This window comes from Colletes gigas, unplaced genomic scaffold (assembly GCF_013123115.1).
Source record: "Colletes gigas isolate AHSC1104 unplaced genomic scaffold, ASM1312311v1 Colletes_gigas_Sc00010, whole genome shotgun sequence".
Taxonomy (NCBI): domain Eukaryota; kingdom Metazoa; phylum Arthropoda; class Insecta; order Hymenoptera; family Colletidae; genus Colletes; species Colletes gigas.
This window is the reverse complement of record NW_025106639.1, coordinates 1,892,295-1,910,918: the sequence shown is the minus strand read 5'-3', so window position 1 is coordinate 1,910,918 and position 18,624 is coordinate 1,892,295. Positions and strand designations below refer to the sequence as shown.

The 18,624-nt window shown below is 42.2% G+C and overlaps 1 long non-coding RNA gene across 1 annotated transcript in view; it reads left to right on the top strand.

The window, feature by feature from the left end:
• The window catches only part of LOC122397892, a 56,642-nt gene that overhangs the window by 22,871 nt on the left and 15,147 nt on the right, over positions 1 to 18,624 (top strand). The window contains exon 2 of the long non-coding RNA XR_006259158.1: positions 15,984 to 16,171. This is a non-coding gene — a long non-coding RNA (uncharacterized LOC122397892). The remainder of the gene's footprint in view (positions 1 to 15,983; positions 16,172 to 18,624) is intronic.

The window sequence follows — 18,624 nt, the reverse complement described above, 5'->3', positions numbered from 1 at the left end:
GGTTACTTGTGACTTTTCTTGAAGATGGCTTATCGAGAATAATTTTGCAAACAACAGAGCATATTTCGTATCGACAACTCTATCAACGAATCTTCCCAGAGTTCACTTCGATTTCACAACCCACAGGAATCTCACAGGCTCCAATCTTTAATTCTAAAATCTAAAATAAATAGAAAAGACGACCCAAATGCAGAGAAGTGAGAATCAGCCATGCATGTATTATACCAAGGATTGTGGGTTTGTCTATTCGTTAGAGTCTGTGGCAAACATTCGCGGCATTCCTGCGCGCGCACGCTAACTCGTCGCAAACTAGCTGCGCGGAAAAACAAAGTGGCAAATATCTCAAAACTCAGTAGACGAACGTCGCTATAACCAATTGGACGGCAATTCGCGAATATTGTTACAAGGTACTAGATTCCTGTGCAACATTCGATGAATACCTCAGCCAACTAAGTAAGGATGATTATCTGGAAGGCTACAAAGCGATTCGAAAGATCACGACAAACATGCAAAGCTCGCAGAGGGCTAGATCAGGCATTAGGAAAACAAACTTTCATCCAGAGAACTTTTTTTTTTTATTTTAATGCAGCTTCGACTTGCAGCGAAGATCATTCTAAGATGCAATTTACAGTAATGTCTACATTATATGATGCAGAGGTTTTTGCGTCGATAGATTACATTCATTTGATCCTCAGCTCTTAACGAACGCTCGCTTCTTTAATGCTCCATTAAACTGCGGAACCCATTAAAGTATTTCCATCGCTGAGGAAAAATGTGAAATCTGTAATCTGAAGCTGATTACAATATTATATTGCAGTCCATAGCTCTTAAGAATAATTATTACCTGTACCTGAAGATGTACATAGATTCACTGGAAGAAATTAACTAATGGCAATGAATATGTTATTACAGTTACCGAAGCTCAATTTAGTCGATAAAATAAAAAAAAATTCGGACGTCTGCGGCGGAGCTATCGTTTGAAGAACGAAGTATGAAGCACGTTGGAATGTTTTCGAGATATGTCGCGGTACGCCCGGGGCGGCGATAATTCCGGGGCATTTTAATTCGCCCGGGTCACGTTAAAGGATTTCAGATGGCTCGATAGGGCACGGTGAAATTGCGCGATGTCAAATGATGCAATCGATCGTACGTAATAAGGGTGATTGAAAATCCAAGTACAGAGGATACGGGACCGCTGTGACCGTTTTCCCATCGTTTCACGTGGGCAGCGTTTTATCTACCGTTGCCGATTGACGAAATGTCAGTACTTGGATGCAAATTACCGTAGATTATTGGTTACCGGGAACGCGCGGCTGCGTGGATACTTTTTTTTCCCCCCACCGTTTCTCGTTATTTTTTTTTTGTCCATTCTACGAACCGCTTCTCTACGGGTAATCCTCAGGGAGAGACCGCGACGTCGCCGAGGACACCGGACGCTCTCCGTGCTCTCTCCTCCCGGTCGAATCCGTTGGGAAAGAAGCACGCAAAGGTACCCAAAGATGGCTGATGGCCTGTAACCAACACCATCCAGGGCAGCCATTTGCGAGACATAAGGAATCTGATACGGGGTTTTGATCTCCATAAGCCCACCCTCGATCGTGTTACCCGCGGACACCTCTCTCGCCTCCACGGCGCAACAAAGATGGCCGTGGTAACCCGCGATATTCGCCATTATGCCAACGACGACGGGACGCTGGCGGTGAGTATCGTCGATGCCCTTTTTTGACCTCCGGTTTGAGGTTAATCATCCTCTTTGTCGTCCGGAGCCTTCTCTCGGTTACAAGATCCCCGGAAAGAGGCTGCGGGAGAAGGAACTTGGTCAAATTGCTCGTTACGGGGGAAACGAAGGACGGTGGACGCGATACTCCGTTCCAGACACGAATCTTTGTCCTTTTAATTGGGCGAGGAACGAAGATTTACGAGAGTCGATCGACATTTTTGAATTTTAATTTCGGAGATGATCTGGAGTTTCAATCGATCGACGAACAGGTCGCCTAAAATTATTCATAGTTTGAGCGAAGGGTTTGTAAATCTGTTTGATAGAATGCAAACCCTCGAAAGTGTCAGGAGTGTTTCCTATTTTATTTCATAAACAACTTGCATAGAAATTGAAATTTTAGACTGTAATGAGTCTTTAATACACAATAGATTTCACTGATTGCTTCTGAGAACCGAACTCTTCTATATTTCACCGACAGTTCGCTTAAATCGAATAAGTCTCCAGTTATTCTCGTTCCCACACTCGCGTTTCGTTAACCCTTATCGGGACTTTCACATCTAGTCTCATAGATGGATTTCTGGGGCTCCAGGCAGTATAAACAAGTGTATAATTATCATCTTATTATTGCTAAAAATTGATACCTTCATGCAAACTTCTTTATCATAGTTATTACGTAAAAGTTAGTTTTAAAGCACACAACAATGAATACAGAAAATAATATATCAGAAATAAAGAGTACATGTGTGTTATGTATTAAAAGAAGTTTTAAAGAAAGAAGAGGAAAAGGACCATTCAAGTAACGACTTTAAGAATACTCTCAGAGTGTATAAATACATTACTTACAAACATCTTCTAACGAACGATAAACACGGAAGTAATGTTTGATTCGAAGTTTAACTGCATATCTGTTCATCCAAATCAGCGGAAAGGTTCGAAGGAAGTTTAATAATTTATGAAATTTGAAGGGGCCATCCGAGTTTTTGGAGAGATCGTTTACAAGCCCTTTACCCAAGAAAAAGTTCTTTATCTCTTATCGTAGAAGATGAGAGTCCAAGAAGACTTCGAAGAAGATGTGCTCAAGAGTCAAGTGGAAGGTCGAGAGTTTGTCACAGTGAATATTATTTTTGTGAAGAAGAAAAAGAAGGTAGTTTAAAGGTGGTCTAATCCAAGTGGGTGAACCTCGAGGCGTTGAGATGTTTAACCCTCGTGAAAGAGTTCTCAGTTGTCACCCAAATTGGTGTAATTTTTTTTAATTGAGAAAAACAGCCTCGAATTTGTGAAACATTGTGCCTTTTGGAATGAGAAATTTCAGTATTATCTACTGATTTCGTGTTTGAATATCAAGCTTACTTTCCTGATTTAGGTAATCAATTTTCTAACAAGTAGAAACAGGAATATCTTTGATAATTATTAAGTCTAAACATCACAAGCAAAGAGATGATTTCTAAAGACTAATATCCAAGGCCTTTGTACATGGCAATGCTTTCTGTTATAAAACTGAAAATTCTTTATGCACACTAATGAATCCTGTTTTCACAGGGTTTGGACAGAACCAAACAGAGATCACAGACGTTTCTCCGGTTGTTTCAGTGCCCATCGGTGAAACGACAATATAGCCTTTATAGTCTGTATCGACTATATCTTTAATCCTTGTGTACTTGCCTCGGGTAAAAAACATCCGAACCGGTTTTCTCTCGTAAACTGTGCTTTGCTATGTGTTATTAATAACTTCACACTTGTAGTATCCGAGTTGTGTACCTTCCTTAGTATATTTGTGTACAGTTTAGAGTAATTTCCAAGCTTAACGCGCCAGGAATACGATATTTAAAGAACTGAGCAAATTTGATCAATCGTGATTATTCCCGTTTAAACAAATATTTTATTTATTTACATATCAATTACAAAAATCTAATCGTTCCTATTAAATTTCTTTGGTTTCACGAAATCCAAATCTCAAAAATCCAACAACCGTGTATTTACAATGTTATTTACTTGTGTCTTTTGTACATTTTTCAGAATGTTTAATGTTGGTTCAAAAACATTGATCTCAGTAATATTTGAGAAAGTAATTCTGAAAAACGTAATACAGAAAGGGTGCATGGGGTTCATTGGATAAGAGGGGTTAAGAATATGGTCTTGCTGAAAGTTTACAAGCTCATAACTCTCAATATTCCTCAACTAATATGGAATACGTTTTTTTTATACACATGTTTCACTTGCTTGCAGAACTTTTATACAAGCTTAAATATTATGAATTTGTATTTGTCATAGAATACTATATTCACATATATTTAAATTGGATTACGACTAAATAAATTGCGAGTTGGAGCACTTTAGTCGAGTATCGGTACATTTCATTCACACCATTTATTGCTCTAGATTCAATACTCTTGATTCACATAGCTATCTCGATCAAAACACTTCCCATTCATACCTTTACCACAGCAGAAATAATAAAAGAGTTTCAAACGAATGTCCCGAAGTAGAGCATTTAGTTTCAAGCATTGCGCATATGACATGCACATCTACTAAATCTTCTGTAGCTTTGTCATTTTTGCGAATTTTACTTAAATATTTTGTCATTCTTAAATCTCCAAAAAAGAAATTTCGATAATTTCAATCCGTCCCCAGTGGTTTCGTCCCAACGTGGGCTATCGAAAACAGTGGCCAGATGGCGCGTCGATCGGAATACTGTCGACGCATCTTAGCGTTCTCTAATGCGCTCGGCGGCGTGTCCAGAGACGACCCGTTATCTAACGATCGGGCGTAATTCGCTTCGTCGAGCAGGGAGCCTAGTTAAAGGTCACCGGGCCCGGTCTCGTTTTATTTCGTACAAGACGCCGGGGCCGGAATGCCCCGGAAAATAATACTTTAATCTCACGGTCATCGTTTTCACACGGCGCGCCATTAAAACCAGCCGGTAATTTGTCCGTCGATACGCCGGTCGATTTGCCCCGCGAGAACGCCCGCGTCGTTGGTATTCCCGTTACTAATGCCCGGGACTCGCTGTAACGCCGGCAAAAACAGAAAACTCTTCTTATCGGTCGTCTCGCGCGGAGAGAGACCCGGTCGCAGAGCCGGTTTACCCGCGACCGTGCAAAAGTCCACGTCGAACCCGTTTGTATTTTCGAAACGGGCGGCCCCCCCCCCCCCCTTGCCTCGATTAATAGAGTTCTCGTGCTTGGAAAGCGAATCGTTGGTCGTGGCTGGAGGAGGAGGAAGAGGTGGGCGGTTGGTCCCTTATCTCAAGGTCATCGGCATCGCGCGGATTCTATTAAGGGATGAACACGTTAGTTAGTCACGGCCGTCGGTTTCTGTTTTCTTTCGTTCGCTTTCTTTCGTCCCACAATTACGCGTACGTGTGTTTGCGCCACGTTCGTGTGGCGTGTGTACACACCGCGTGGCGTTCGATTCGAAGAAACGAACGTAGGAGAGATGTATCTGTCCGAAGATTGATCGTCGGATAAAAATGCACCGGCGTGAGAAATCAGGCTGGAAACAATCAGATGCGGTATAATTAACGGCCCGTGGATATTGAACTTTCCGATACGGATCTTGCCCGATGGTTCGAGCCGGCCGCGAACCACTCGAATTTGCAAGAGGACGCGAGCAAACGACAGACGAATCGTGTTTGCGGTGCTAACGCGCGGAATGAGACGTTCGAGAGGGCTGGGCATTAATATTTCCGACGCTTTCTCGATCGTTTATTTTTGTCTCGTGTTTCTATTGAGAACGAACCGGTAATTCTAGCGGCTCCTCGCCGATTTATTCACGGTTTAAAGTATCCGCGTCAGGGATTTTTTGGTACTCTAAGATTTTAAATGGAGAAAGTGCAGTTTATTTGGAATACCACTTTGTTCAATACGAATAAAAATGTACGACAGAGGATAGAAACAAATAAAACTTATTATCATGAGAAGGAGAAATTGGAAATTACGTTGCATAGTTTAGATAAAAATCGTCCGGGTTTTTTAAACAGTTCACCGATAGAAACCAAGATTTAATGTACGTACGTTGTATAATGTTCTATATGTTACACCAGAGGTCGGCAAACTACGGCCCGTCGCCAATTATTGTACGGCTGGCGAGGTAAGAATGACTATTAATTAAATTTCATAGCAGAGTCACGAGATTGCTATTTCAGTATCCGTAGAACGGTATTACTGTGACGCAGCTATGCTCATTCGTTTGTGCATTGCGGATGCTTTTATGTGGATTAATTTCAATATCAGGCATTACTTATTTCGTTTCAATTTCAGGTTACCAGTCGACAATAATGACGATAATAATCATTTTGAGCTCTAATTAAATATAATTATACCTCACGAAAAGAATGTTATGCTCATTAATCTCTCAGTATATCTAGTTTCTCCAAACATTCGACTCTACTCGAATAAAAATGGCTGACCTAACCTTCCAAATAAAAAGGAATAAGGTTAGGTAGTCATTACATTATTTATGAATTAAAAACGTTTAAGAGTTTCGCCACTGATCGTGTCCACTGTTAAAAAGTGCTTCTACCGAGAGTGAACCGGTAATTTTAACGGCTCGTCACGATTTATGCACGGTTTTGCTATTTCTTCACCGAAGAGGTATTCAAAGTCGTGACCGTCCATGCAAATCCAGCATTGAAATCTCCGCATCAGAGATCCATTCATGCTCCCGATTTATAATTGTAATTTCTACTCTAAGTATGCAATTTTGCCCCGAAACCCGGAAACATTAAAATATTCCGACCAGAGGGCTTCGTATATCACCATTACTTTTCGCATTTTTACTCAGCTGTTCATCTCTCGTACACGTGAATTTACTGTCTTACGATAAACGAACTTCGTGCTCGGTTAATACATTAGTAAATCAAGCCAGTAGTTCATTTTAAAATTAGTGAAATTATCCATAAATGAGTTAAGAATAAAGAATTAATAAAAAATTAAGAATTAAGATTAAAATGATCCAATTTGTCTTGTGGACGAAAACTGTTCTCGAAAAGGCGCGATCCGGTCGAACGCGAGCGCGCGATCTCTCTTTAGGTCGATATTCCGACACAAATATCGGTTGATCGATCAGCCTCCCTTGCCGATTTATTCGCCCGATATTGGATCGGCGACGAGTATCTGCGTCGGGCCCTAAAGGTGCCCGTTAGGCGACTTTTGCGAAATGAAAAGCCGCCGTTAAGCGATAAGGCCTGACTGGCCGTTAAGAGATCGCTCGCGCGAGCGTTTTTCACGCTTCGCTGGACCAGTCGTACGCCACTCGTGTCGAGATAAAGGGTTGCCTCTCCGTTAAGCCTGGTTTCGTGTACTCTGCCATACACCTACGTATCCCGGCGTATATAAAGTCGGAATATCGCCGCGGCTGGCTCGCATTATGCGACGTCGAACATCGCCACGGATTTGTAATGAGGTCGCTGGCGAAACCCCGAACCACCATTCAGATCGCGATCTCGCTACAAGAGTGGTACCATCAAATTTTAACTCGTCGCGGGCCAACATCGTTTATGTCTTTAGTTTTATGTCACGCCCGGGGTGATAAACGCTCGCGGTTCCGTCGTTGGTAACTTATGGCAGCCATTTTCGAACGAGGAATCTCTTACCTGGCTGGACAAAGCAATAGGCAAATGCAATGATTTTTTTAAACTGAAAATTTCTTACATTACTCTTGGTATAAAAAAGTTTGTCAGCATTTTCTACGGTACCAATTTTTCTATACGTGATCTATGGGAACCAAGTTCAAAATACTTGCAGTATGTTTTACGAGAACCTATGACCGCCAGTTCGAAGAGAAATCTGACTCCAATACGTCAACGAGGATTTTTATTGTCGACGAGTTTATCGATGGAAGCCTTTCCCAGGGAAATTTCCTTTTCCTTTTGCGACGATCGTAAAACCGGAACAGGCCTAACCGCGTAGCGTTCAGCCAATTTTCGAGAATATCGTGCCGTTCGAATTCTCTCGTGCCGCGCTTCCGCGTTCGTATTTTACGATTCCCGATTGCGGTAGAAAATCGAGAAAACGCGATCGTCTCCCGTTCTCGCGAGAGAGAAGCCATTTGCTGAAAGCAGAGAGTGCATCCGTGAAACTCTTGTTTCTCACGTGGCTCGTGAGTCGAACGGTCGCTTTCCTACCACCTTTTCCGTCTTTTATTTTCGCCTCCGACTCGTTTTATTCGCGTTCGCGACGCGAGCAAAACTTTCAGTCGAATAAACGTTTCTGCTAATAGCGAATAAAAGATGAGTAAAAATTGTTAGCGACTGGAACCGCATACTATTGGAATTGGCGTTAGATTAAAATCGAGAGGAATAGATTTTCAGATTAAATAGTATCGTAATAACGATAGAATCGAGCGAAGAGTGGGGGAATAACGGTAAGGAGGAAAATATATGCAGTGTACAAAATGTTGCTCTTGCCTATGAGGTCGGAGCAAGAAAGCAGCGATATTTGCGTGCAAAACCGGAATGATCCAGTAATTTAAATAATTGATAGCTATGTATTACAATTACTGGATCATTCTACCTCCGCACGCAATCATCGTGGCTTTTCTTGCTCTGACCCCATAGGTAAACTTAACATTTTGTATACTACGTTATCCTTTCTTACCGTTATTCTCTGCTCTTCATTTAATTTTATTAGTACCACGATTATATTCACTGACACGTTCACAGAAATTTCTTAATTTTACAATCCAATATAGAAGACACACGAACGTACATTAAGTGGCAAAATATGGGAAACCATCTCGAAAACATGAAATAATTTTCTATTAATAATTCGTTCCATTTGCTCGCGACATTCCGCAGAAATTCGAAGAGATATTTGTCGTCCGACGCGTCGAAACGTGTAAAATAAAAAAGAAAGTCCGCATCCTCTGGCGTCACTTTGTTCATCGAAGCGTGATTCAGTGTGACTCAGTCACCGCAAAACGTGGCCGGGACTTTCCTCGGAAATCTAAAATCATCGGTGGATCGTTCACCAGGAGAGACACGTTCCAGCGAAAGGAACGCGAGGACGTCTCTGGCGGCGTCTTGGACGCATCCGCCTCGCGTTCCAGCTCGAAAGGGAATGTTTCCTCTTCCTGTTCTCGCGGCCGGTGATTTACATTCTCATAATTTTTCACCCGGTCAGGCGCCTAGGAATCACGCGAGCCCTCGTGTGTATCGCGAAAGCACGTGGATCGAAGATCGAGAGACGCACGAGGAAGATCAACGAGCCAGCCTCGCCGGGCATGTCGAATACGCGGTGGTGGAATGCGCGAAAGGGGAAAGGTGGAGGAATAGAAACGAGGGGGGTGGCGGAGGGGAGGGTGGTGGTTGCACAGCTAATACATTATTGCATTACGCACAACTAGGTAGGTAGTTAATTTAGCGATGGCGTGCCTCCATCGTCGGCCGATTGCTTCTTGTATTGCCTTCCACCAGTCATATGCATAATGTAATTGACTTCATCCCGCGCTACCACGCTTTTCGCCTCGTCGCTCGGCTTTATTCTCGTCCTCCCCACGCGGTTTGATCATCCTTCCTATTTTTCATTCTCTTTTCAACGTTACCCACCGCCAGATCTTCTGCCTATCCAGGACTCTCTGTACAACTCAAAAAATTTAGGTCCTTCGATGTTTTTTGGATAGCCCGGAAGATGAATCCGTTCGTGAGGCGATGAATCATTTCATTTGTGGTAGCAGAAACTCGTCTATTAAGACTTTCATCCTTTCGTTTGCGTGGTTTAAGTCTAGTTAAATTTAAATCGAGGTAAAATAAGTAGAATAAAATTTTGTCGTATAATGCTTCCTTTTCGAGATAATATTATTTAAAAATTTATCGAGTATGCTTTCGATCGAATACAATATAGCTGACGCGTCTGTCCATGACTCACTGTTTCTACTTACAACCGACGTCCCACGAGACAGCCTCGTTCGAGCAAATTTTATTCCTTAAAAATCAATATGAATTGTGAATTAATTAAAATAAATGCAACAAAAGTGTTTTGATTATGAATCTCAAGAAATTCTCTCTTTTTACGGGAGGCGTCTTTTTAAAAGTTTTGGAAACCACTACTCTAGGCGCTCTGAGACGAATATAATAGTTACTAAGTATCCAAAGTTTGTTTTGTGTTCGTTTTAGCGAAAGTTGCCGTTCCGAAGCTTTATAATGCCCGAGGAAGAAAAAAGATTTCCGTTCCCCGTTCTTTTGTTTTGAATTTTTACTTGCACGTTGTATCTAAAATTCAAACTTTTAATCCGACGACGAACTTGCAGTTTAAGTATCTTAATCCCCCGGTGAAATAGTTTGTTAGTAAATTCGTGAAGTTGAAACATTCAACGGAAATAAGTTTACTTGATTTTAAGAAACTGTCCGGGGACGGATGATGAAGCCAGTGTCTCGAATACATCGTAAATGCGACGCTACTGTCTTTGGTACATCTTCTTATTATACTTTAGATTATGTACCAAACTGTAATTGCCATTTAGCTACGTCGATCCATAAATAATTTGCAATCGTATGCATTTAAAGTTATCTTTTAATAATGGTTTTATGGCCGCATTAAATCCTTTGACTATGTTCCTCATTTATATTGAGTAATAACGTGCTCATTGATTGGAAAATTGCAAATCGGTGGGCAGTCATTTTCTGACTCTGAAAGTAGATTGAGACAGATACAATAAAATGATAAGTAAAATGTAATTAGAGAAAGCAGAAACAGCACAGCTTGGAAATATAGTACACGTACTAAAATTTTTCAATTAATATTAAAGGAAAAAAAGTCTAAAGAAGCCATTTTCCACCATTGCACGCTAACGAATCTTCAACAGATAGGGTGCTAAATAGCTGTTTTGCTAGATCTTCCAAGTGATTTCCTGTACGAATACTTCGTAAACACACTATCACGATTAGATACAAGACCCGTACGAGTCGTAACTATTATTTATTCAACGAGTACAAAAAACAGACATATTTCAATATTGTCCCTTCTAATCGTCGACGTGGATATTTGCTAGTCGAGTCGAGTCGTGCGTCGAACAACGAAGCGATTATTGGCTGAGGTCTATGGGAGACGTTGATCTATCCATTCTTCCAGAAGCATCCGAAGAATGTTCAACAAGACGACCATTGGATCTTTCATTCTCGCCGAACAATACGTATCCAGTTAGCCGGTTAATTGCGCGACGGCTGCACGGAATAACGAATGACTGATAGAAGGCACAAGGTGTTCGTTTAGATCGATCCAAGGCTCGTTTTCTCGTCGGGGATAGGTTTACGGTCATCCTCTTTTTCTTTCGTGCAATCAGCAATATATTACAAGCCGCCGTATCCCCAAGACATTTATAACGGCTAGCCAGGACGATGATCTACGTCTCGCGATTTTTACCAAATTCCGTCAGTTCCTCGCAAACGCTGGATTTACGACGGAGTGTTTAATAAGTAATCGAGAATTTTATCGTGAAAGCGCTACCGCTCATCCCCGCGTACGACCTTTCAACGCGTAAACGTTTAATTTATCTAAACGATAATTGGAATTACAGCTTGTCCGTGGAAATGTATTTAACGTCGCTGCGATCCAGGCAGCCTGTACAAGATTAAGATTAAGATTTCAATTTTTTTCACTGTGATTATATTTCAATAATAATGAAACCACTACGTTTGTAACTAATTTTCGAACAACCAGGATACTTTCTATACAGGGAATACGGGAGCAGCATATTATATTAACTTATGCAATGCAGCTTACGAAAATTACATTGTCCCCGATTTGTGTCAAAATTTTCATCAGAAAATTGCAGATTTCACGAATTTATGGGACGTATGGTAATACGGGGAACACATGCAAAATGTATTATTGAATATATTTCACAAAATTAACGTAATAACATTAATATTTCATTTTGCGCGAACGTATACATCCCCGGATACATTTTGCATACGATTTTTGTGTCCGCGAACGCCACGAAAGCGCGAAATCCGCAGTCTATTCGTCGTCCGGCGAACCCGTGGCGGCGTTTAACGCGCGAAACGCTTGGAAATCGAGCCGCGAATTTATATTCAGACGGCGCCGTTCATTGTTTCCAAGAAATTCATCGTCCCCCGGGGGAGAATGGTTATTTTTGATACTCTCGTTTAAATCGCCGCCAGGGGAGAGGGTGGGGAGAGGGTGGGGGAAGGCAGAAAGAGAATTTCATCGAATCACGGTTATGCTCACGATGCGTGACGGAATTCTGATGGATCGTGGTCGCGGATCGTTACAGCGTAATTGTCTCACGGTTATATGCCCGGACCGATATATATATATCCAATGAACCGGAAAGGTCAGTTTAATGTTTCAATGACTCTTTACGCCGACAGGATATATCAGGGGTTACGGACGATCCAACGATCCTCGTCATCTCTTCGGTTGCGGCAATCGGAGCCGTTCCACGACCAAATCGATTTCGTTCGATCATTTATCTACCGTTCGTACGACCACTTACGGAAACGAAATGGCCCCTCTTTGCACTTTGCTTTGACCACAGAGTGTCCAGGGAATCGACAATATCTATTTCTTCTCGGGGTTCTAATAATGCTGGACAAACTCATTTCGAGACTCAAGGGAAAAGCTGAAGTACAATTTAAAAAGCGTACCATCCAATGGGGGTGTTAAAACAATTACAGTAGCATGTGTAATCTTTATAGAGATTTTCAGAACATATTTGCTTTGTACCCTTAAGACTCCTGCGTAATATTCAAGGAAGAAGATTGGATTGATTGGACAATATCTATTTCTCCTCGGGGTTCTAATAATGCTGCACAAACTCATTCGAGACTCAAGGGAAAAGATAAAATATAATTTCAAAAGTGTACAATCCAATGGGGGTGTTAAAACAATTACAGTAGCATGTGTAATATTTATCGAGATTTTCAGAACATATTTGCTTTGTAGGTTACAGACAAACGGGGTTGGTAGTATAAACGTTCATCCTTAGGACTCCCGTGTAATACTTAAGGAAGAAGATTGGATTAACCCTGGAATACGGTAGCAGGGTAGTAAATTCCCCGCTAATTGTATGCTTTCTTGTAACCTTCTGGCAGAGACAGACCCCATCCAGTAAATCTGAGCTCGTTTGGAATGCTTGCGATATTCATTAGCTACAATGTTGACCACGTCCTCCACCACAGAGTGATCATTTCTAGTAATATTTACCGCGAAAAAGTCGAGCAACGAGTGCAACATAAATCCAATTAACCTGGAAAATCAGAACATTGTCCGCCATTTTCGCGAGCTGATTTATACCCCTCCCGGTGCAATATGTTCCGCGAGATAAAGATTTTCACCACACAGGGACGTATCGCTAATTGCACCAATTATCGAGAAGCAAACGAGAGAACCGTATCTGCCTGGTCTCTTCCTTTTTCGTTCGCTTCTCATCGATGGTCGATCCCCCGATAAATGTCTTTATGCGATCCGGCAGGAACGAGGCGCCCTCGTATCTCGTCGGCAGCCATTTTTCAAAACGGTCCCGAAGTAAACTGTTGCAAATTAAGGTTGCACAAGGAGCCAGCGGTCATTTCTCAAGCTGTCTGCCGGCATAAATTATTGCAAACGAAACCGCCGCGACGAAAGAAACGCATAAAGTGACCTCCTCCCTTCTGCAACCGCTCTCTTTTGCGCCCTGTACGCCTCGCGCTCGAGACTTTCCGGGTCTCCCCTTCGTTTCTTCTTCTTTCCTTCCTTCGTTCGTCGTTCGCGGACCGATATCACAGCTAATCCAGCTGGTGAAAAAAATAAGCGAGGCCCGCGACGACGACGGCGTACGATTATCGAGGAACTTCCTCTGTCGTGGGGCGAGCGTCATAAATTAGGGGAGCAAAACGTACCGCGAGCCATCCTCATTGTTTACCCGGACTTAATTGAGCGTCGACGGGAAATAGGATACCGATGGGAATTAATGGGACGTTTTTAACTCGCGTCGTGCACGGGTTTTCGTGCGGTCGCCACGGGTTAATGACTGATTGGATTACGTACCTGGAACTCAAGACGGACAGTAATTAGAAAACGTCAAGGACGAAGAATTTCGGGTATTATGTTTACGGCGGAGTCGCTCTGACCTGGCAGCTTATTACCATAAATTTTGTGGGTGGTAATTTATGCAACGTCGGGTGCCAGACGCCAGAAATTCGTAACGAATACGCGTTTCGAACCTCGGAGGGTGAACAGACCTAACTCGAGGATACGATTCGAAAGAATCTTCTCTGTTGGTAGTGGTTAGGTTTAGAATATCGCGTATATAATTTATTTTAACGATATAATCGCGTAGACAGTTAAATCGACGTAGTTAAGGACTCGGTTAAGAGTTTCAATAATAGAAGCTCGGAGTCGTTCGAACCACACCTTGCCCGATTCAGAGTTAATACGCACATTATGAATTACCCGATTGAAAGTACGTTAAACGATCGGGGGAAATTGCTTTGGTACATGTTGGTGAAACGACTAACAACGTAATCGCGTTTAATCGCAGCGACAACAGGAGGAACAGCGATATTTACAGTCTCGTGACGCGTTTGTTCAAAGGAGTAAAATATCTGCGTAGTTCATTCTGAATGATTTCAGGAATAGATCGAGAGAAACTTTTTAGTGGCCTGTAAATTTCGCCTTCTATCATATTGTGAAAGATAAGGAACCGGAAAATCTCTTAAAGCCAGTTCGGTCCATTCAAGAATATCGGACTCGTCGTGCGAGAAAAAGACTATTATTTCACGGATAAAAGGAAGATCCAAAATATTTCTGCCTCGAGGCTGGACATTTTAACGATCGCGAATCGTTCGAAAAAAATTATCCTTGAAGTAGAAATCATTTAAAGTCGTCACTGTCGCGTATCAGCGAGTCGAATCGAAAGGATGCGTTAAGTTTCTGCACGGGAATATGCTAACGAGGTTGACACTCGATCCCGAGTATCGCCCCTGTCGCGAAGTTCAACATTTTTAAGCGAAAAATAGCGCGAAGTTTCCGCCGGATTCGAAAACTTTTTCCCTGTCGCGTTACGAGTATCAAAGCTTATCTAAATTTTCTATACTCTTGGGGTTGTTCGACTGCAAGTTCGAATAAATTCTCCAATGGCCGGAGAAACGTTGGACGAGAATTTTTCTCGTTAAGCTTTCGCTAACAACGAACGGTCGAGGTGTTTGTAAAGCGTACGATTCCGGGATCTCTCGCGGGTCTCCTTCGTTTCGAAAATTTCTTGGGATTTAGTTCGTAATAACCGCGGAGTTGGAGCGCGAATAATTATAAACCACTTAAAGTCTTCCTCGTTTCGTGGCAGGAGGAACGAGCCTCGAGGAAGTTCCCGTTTATCGACGGTGACGATTGCGAGCGTCTCCACTTGCTGACCAAACGCTTCTTAACTCGCGATCAGAGGCGAGAAGATGATTGCTTATATCCGGACCTCCGTTACGTTTCGTTAATTTATCTCGATGGCTATATTCATTTGTCAGCGCTCTGCAGCGTTCGGAATAAATACAAACATTGTACGGAAGCGTAAAATAAACCGGTAGAAATTTGAAGAATCGTCTAGGTACGAGTGTGTTCGAAAAGAAAGTGGTTCTATGTGCAGTTTAATTTATTTTAAAATACAGGGTGTATTTCAATTCTTTCGCTTTAATTTTTCTTGTAAAAAGTTGTTTGGTATAAGGAGGCAATAATTAATTTTTTGCTATCAAAATGAGAAGGATACTTCAAGTTTTTTTTAACTATAATGTGTAATATTTAATCATGCCATTCGAAAGTGTATTGAATATAGAATACAAAATTATTAAGGTGTATGGGGTCAGAAATGAATAGTTACCGAGATATTCTCCATTGAATATTCTCCTTTTGTGTATCAGAATTCCACACATTGCTTGCTTCAGTTTCCATGTTTACAAGCATGTAGAATCTTCTAAAGTTATTGCTATTTTAAATTTAGTAATATAGTATTGAGAAGGGGGATATTGATCCTCGCTTATGGTGCCTGTAAGGAAAACTGTCAGAATAAAACGTTTGTATGCAGAAGAATTTGATAAAAAAGGAAAATAGCAAGAAATTACGCCTCTCTTTATACCAAATAACTTTCAACATTTAGATTACAAGAAAAATTAAGATGAAAGTGTATATTTCCAAAAGCAAACGTATTCTCACCGATCAAGTATAGAAAATATTATTAATAATTCACGAGTTATCCCTTCGATTGGAACTTCAGTTTTCAACACCGTATTATATTTCTCTCGTCTACGATCCATCCTGACCGCAGAAATTTTCTGTTCCAGTGCCTGGAGAAGTTTGTTGCACCATTGACCTATAAAGAAGAAGCTGGATCCTTTTCCCCGAGCGGATCGGACGTTAAATTTCAATTCCTCCGGTACGAGAACGAATAGTATAGCAGGGAAGAGTCGCGTTCCATAAATTAATTACCGGTGGAATCGTCGATCACAGGAGATCCGGGTAGTATATTACGGTGAGTAACGGGGGCAAAAAAAGGCGTCGAAGGAGGGGTGGTTTGGCGAGTCCGATGAAGAGGAGAAATCGGGCTCCGGGCGCGAAGGACCGCCAGGACTCGCGGGGGTAACGCGTCCGTGCACGGTGGGTTAATTCGATGAAAATTGCGAGAGGCTGTCTGGCCCCTATCCATCAATTTTAATTCAGCTCGAGGCCCACCCACCGAGGGTGCGCCGCCCCTGGCAACTTCCGTTCGCGGTCTTTCCGTGAAAAAAGCCGTCTCCTTCTGCGCCGCGCCCTCCCTCCCCCCCTACCTCCCCCGTTCTTTCACGTTCTCCTTCCGCACTTTCATTCTCGCGTCCATTCAGCGCGTTATGCACGGATGCGAGCAGAACGGACGAGGTAGGGCGACGCGGCACGAAAAATCGTTATTAATCGTCGGGTCGGCGACCCGAAACAGGTCTGTCGGCAACTTCGACACGCCGTAGTCTAGCGTTAAAAGCCGCGAATTATATTTACGGCTTATCTGACTGACGGTTGTCGAGCGGGGCGGCCATTAGCGCGCGCCCGCGGACGTCAACGACGAGGAATCGTCCCGAGAGGATGGAGGATCGTCTCGCGGGGTCCGCTTCGACTATTCCGTATCGCGTACCGTGGCGTTTGAAGTCGCGAGACTCCGATGCTTTTACTCGTTCCCCGACCCCGGGCATCGTTTGAGACGAGCGATGGCTTCTCTCCTTTGGACGGGGGACGTTAACTCGCCATCCAACTGGGGGGCGCGAGTGCAATATTGTCTCCGCGTTCTAACCTATTTTCCGCGTATACCCTCTCGTCGCGATTCCTTTCAATGACGCGGTAAATCCGCGCTAGGTGATCCCCGACAGTCAAATAGGATTCAACAACCTGACGATCTTTCACGATGTTAACGATTTTAGAGACAATCGACAATTTTTGATATTCGTACTTCGGTGCTTCGTATATAATCTTAATACAGAGTTGACGATCTTTTGATGTAGTAAAACGATTCGAATACACAATGTTTTACTCAGTGACTTTGAAGCTGTACTACTATAGGTATACGAATCATGAAATTTATGAAGAAAAACTGCGTATGCATTTTGATTGTGAAATGAATTTAGAGATAATCGACAATTTTGTTATACCACCCTCGATAACGTTTGCAAGCCAACGAATCATGCAATTCACAAAGAAAAACTACATATACACTTTGATTTTTAAACGATTTTAGAGATAATCGACAATTTTTTAATACCTTCCTCGATAACTAAGTCGATTATTTCTAAAATCGTTTCAAAATCAGAGTGTATATGTAGTTCTTCTTCATAAATTGCATAATCTTTGCATAGCAGCGCAGTTTTAAAATAGTGAAGACTGATTTGTTAACCCCTTGTCGTAACAACAATGTGTCCGATTCCTCACAATTCTTGACGTTTAGTTTCACAATCATGAGGCTAGTTATAAATTAAAATCAACACATTTTTACATTCACGAGGTATCCATAAAATAAAGTCTTTTTTTAAACAAATTTAAACAAAATTAAATAGTATACATTTGAAAAATTACATTAACAACGTTTGTGAGAAAAATAACGCATGACAAGACCACGTTGTACTTGCACCACATCAAATCAAGGTTTGATGAAGTCTTGCAATGGCCATCAAAAGACACGTCCATTCTGGAGTCTCCGATCCTCGATCCGGAGATTTATCGTTCCACCTTCGGGGCTGCTTTCCCAAAGTCGAAGTCGAAGTCTGTTTGTTTTCCCGATTTCGAGCGTTGCCGATGGATTTACGAGGTCCAGACGCAGTAACGTTCATCGACGTCCGGCGATGACGTCCGCACTTTACGAGATTTAGAGACCGGAAGGGGCTTTGTTGCTTCCAGCAGCGTCGTTACGACGGGGAATATCGACGAGGTCCTGGCTCGTCAAGCGGATTAGGACTCCGGGGCGTCCTCGGGCTTACCAGCTCCAAATTATGAGGCGTCTACCTGACCCTGAGTGCCGCTACTTTTTTCTTTCACCTCCCGATCCGCGAGACAATGTCCCAGGACCCCCTCGATCAGCATAAATTAGAATAAATAACGAGCCCTACATCGGAATTAGCATAAACTGTGAAATTGGGTGACGGGAAAAATCGCTTTGGCGCGCGCGACCTCGATTCCAACAGTTGCAGAGAGTTTCCTTTCCCTGAAATCTAACTGTGCATTTTCAGGTAGAATCATGCTATCCAAAATCAGGTTCTTTTGAGTCTCCTAAAAAAATCCCCTTCTTATGCCTCTGTTATATATTGCTCACTAAATAATGTATAAAAAGTTCGAATCAAAACAAACACGAAACCATTCGACAATTCTCTAAATAAATCAAATTCAATACTACTGTAAGGGTTGTTCGGTCCAGAATTTTTTTGTATCAGAACCAACCGAAGCTAAAGTTTGACAAACACCGGTCTA